Below are 3,713 nucleotides of genomic sequence, written 5' to 3' on the forward strand. Positions count from 1 at the left end.
CTTATTACTGTTTTTGGCATATCAAATGCACCACAGGTAGCTTGCCAGGTTCTGCCGTGCGGGCGGGATACTCTTGGTAGCTTGCCAAACTCTCTGAGAGGGACAGAGGAATCGAATCCAGGTAGGCTGCATGTAAGGCAAACACCCTACCTGCTGTGCTATTGCTCCAGCCCACAGAAGTATGGTATACCTATATAGCTGAACACCGAACCAACAAAACCAGAAGCATAAAGTTCAAATGACAACAATCAAACATTAAAATGTGCCCGTCCAGGGGCCTGCTAGGGGTGAGATGGAAACTGAGAACTTTGGTGAAGGAAAGTTCACACTGGTGATGGGATAGATGTTGGAAAACTGTATGACTGAAATTCAACTGTGAGTAATTTTGAAAATTAATTTCAAAAAGTATTTTTTGGGGGAATTTCTGGGGACTTAACCCTGGGCCTCATACACATGAAGCATGTTCTCTAACGCTGAGCCACATCTTTTGCCCAAAGGAAAAAAATTTTTAAAATCTTAGCACAGAGGGTAGGGTGTTTGCCTTGCATGAGGCCAACCCGGGTTCGATTCCTCCGTCCCTCTGGGAGAGCCTGGCAAGTTACCAAGAGTATCCCGCCCGCATGGCAGAGCCTGGCAAGCTCCCCGTGTCATATTTGATATGCCAAAAACAGTAACAAGTCGGACCCGGCACCCCGGAACCGGCCTGGGAACAGTGGCGGAACCTGCGGCTGCCTCCCCTCCCGCCCCATGAAGTGGCCCCTGGGGCTGCGGCCAGGCGTGAGTGGGCCCTGAGAGATGCGGGAGCAGCTGGACACCGGCAACTTTGGGAACGTCTGCCTGTACCAGCACCGGGAACTTGATCTCAAAATAGCAACTAAGTCTTGTGGCCTTGAGCTAAGTACCAACAACAGAGAATGGTGGTGCCATGAGATCCAGATCATGAAGAAGTTAAACCATGCCAATGTTGTAAAGGCCCTGTGATGTTCCTGAGGAATTGAAATTTTTGATAAATGATATGCCTCTTCTAGCCATGGAATACTGTTCTGAAGGAGATCTCCAGAAGCTGCTGAACAAACCAGAAAATTGTTGTGGACTGAAAGAAAGCCAGATACTTTCTTTACTGAGTGATGTAGGGTCTGGGATTTGATATTTGCATGAAAACAAAATCATACATCGTGATCTAAAAACCTGAAAACATAGTTCTTCAGGGTGTTGGTGGAAAGGTTATGCATAAAATAATTGACCTGGGATATGCCAAAGATGTTGATCAAGAGAGTCCGTGTATGTCTTTTGTGGGAACATTACAGTATCTGGCCCCAGAGCTCTTTGAGAATAAGCCTTACACAGCCACTGTTGATTACTGTTCTCCTTCAGAACAGTATTCCATAGCTTTGTGACTATGGTGTTTGAATATTGCTGGATATAGGCCACTTCTGCATCATATGCAGCCATTTACCTGGCACGAGAAGATTAGGAAAAAAGATCCAAAGTGTATATATGCAGAGAAGAAATGATGGGAGAAGTTCGGTTTAGTAGTCATTTACCTCAGCCAAATAGCCTTTGTAGTTTAATAGTAGAACCTATGGAAAACTAGCTACAGTTGATGCTGAATTGGGATCCTCAGCAGAGAAGAGGACCTGTTGATGTTACTTTAAAACAACCAAGATGTTTTATATTAATGGATCATATTCTGAACTTGAAGATTGTGCACATTCTAAATATGACTTCTGCAAAGATAATTTCTTTTCTGTTGCCACCTGATGAAAGTCTTCATTCGCTGCAGTCTCGTATTGAGCATGAAACTGGAATCAGTAAAGATTCCCAGGAGCTTCTGTCCGAGACAGGAATTCCTCTGGATCCTCAGAAACCTGCCTCTCAATGTGTTCTAGATGGAGTGAGAGGCTGTGATAGCTATATGATTTATATGTTTGCATCCAGAAGTTTATCTGACTGTGTAAATTATATTGTACAGGACAGTAAAATGTAGCTTCCAATTGTACAGCTACGTAAAGTATGGGCTGAAGCAGTGCACTGTGTCTGGGCTAAAAGAAGACTATAGCAAGCTTTATCAGGGACAGAGAGCAGCAATGTTAAGTCTTCTTAGATATAATGCTAACTTGACAAAAATGAAGAACACTTTGATCTCAGCAACTGAAAGCTTAATTGGAGTTTTTCCACAAATGCATTCAGCTTGACTTGAAAAGATACAGTGAACAGATGACTTATGGAATCTCCTCAGAAAAAAAGTGAAATGCGTGGAAGGAAATGGAAGAGAAGGCTGTCCGCTACTCTGAGGTGGGTGCTATTGGGTACCTGCAGGATCAGATCATGTCCTGCACACTGAAATCATGGAGCTACAGAAGAGCCCCTGTGGACAACACCAAGGAGGCTTGGTGGAACCTCTGGAGCAGCACGCCACTGATCTATATAAACAGCTAAAGCACAGACCTCCAGATCACTCCTACAGTGACAGCACGGACGTGGTGAAGATCATCGTGCACACTGCAGAGCCACGACTGAGTCCTCGGGGAGCTGTTTGGTCACTTGTGCAAGTTGTTGGGATGTAAGCAGAAGATTAATGATGTGCTGCCCGAGGTGAAAATGGCCCTAAGTAGCATCAAAGAAGCTGACCATGCCGTCATGTTTATGCAGGGGGAAAGGCAGAAAGAAATATGGCATCAACTCAAAATTGCCTCTGTACAGAGTTCTGCTCGGTCCCTTGTAGGGTCCAGTCTGGAAGGTGCTGTAACCCCTCCAGCGTCAGCATGTCAACCCCCACCTTCAGTCAAACGTGAACATCCTCTGTCATGTGTGGTAATTGCTCAAGATGGGGAGACTTTGTCACAAATGATAGAAGAAAATTTGAACTGTCTTCACCATTTAAGCACTATTATTCGTGAAGCAAATGAGGAACAGGGTAAAAATATGAATATTGGTTGGAGTTGGTTAGCAGAATAACTTGCGACGTTTCTCACTGTCCCCGCACCTCTAGAAGTCATTGCTGTATGTGTTGGAAGTTTTTCCCTCATGAAACAATCTTCAGATTTATCAGTGGAAGAGATAGCTATGTTATGACATGATTTTACAAACACAGTATTTTTTTTTGCTTTTTGGGTCACACCCAGCATTGCTCAGGAGTTACTCCTGGCTCTGCACTCAGGAATTACTCCTCGCAGTGCTTGGGGGACCATCTGGGATGCTGGGAATTGAACCCGGGTCAGCCGCATGCAAGGCAAACACCCTACCCGCTGTGCTATCGCTCCAGCTCCAAACACAGTATTTTAACTTGGGTAATTTTAATCCTTGAATAGTAAAAACTTTATGAGGAGTCAACAGACTTGTTTCAGTACTACATACAGCTAGTTAAAAACATCGTTGCAATCTATTTGTCTTCAAATTTGGTAAAACAAATTGATTAAAAATACCATTTAATGTGTAACTCTTGGGCATAAGGCTATAAGCAATGCATTAAGAGAAGGCTTCAACTAATATGTATTTTAAGTACAAATTGTGTTTCTGCAGAAGAGACTGCTCACAAGTAAAATCTATACTTCTTGAAGAATAAATGCTACCTCCTTGTGTAGTCCAGTGCTCTTCCTGGCATCATGAGGAGTTAAGTTAATCCTAGTTTCAGTTTTACTTCAGATGGTATCCCTTTCGTGAGGTTGTGTATCTGTGCATTGAATTCCAATTGCCCCACATGAGTCTTGATG

At 43.6% G+C, this 3,713-nt stretch overlaps 1 pseudogene; it reads left to right on the forward strand.

Annotated features, from left to right (window-relative positions):
* Positions 1-747: 747 nt before the first annotated feature.
* LOC101556249 (inhibitor of nuclear factor kappa-B kinase subunit alpha-like) lies at positions 748-2,958 on the forward strand (annotated as a pseudogene).
* Positions 2,959-3,713: the final 755 nt, after the last annotated feature.

This window comes from Sorex araneus, chromosome 9 (assembly GCF_027595985.1).
Source record: "Sorex araneus isolate mSorAra2 chromosome 9, mSorAra2.pri, whole genome shotgun sequence".
Classification (NCBI taxonomy): domain Eukaryota; kingdom Metazoa; phylum Chordata; class Mammalia; order Eulipotyphla; family Soricidae; genus Sorex; species Sorex araneus.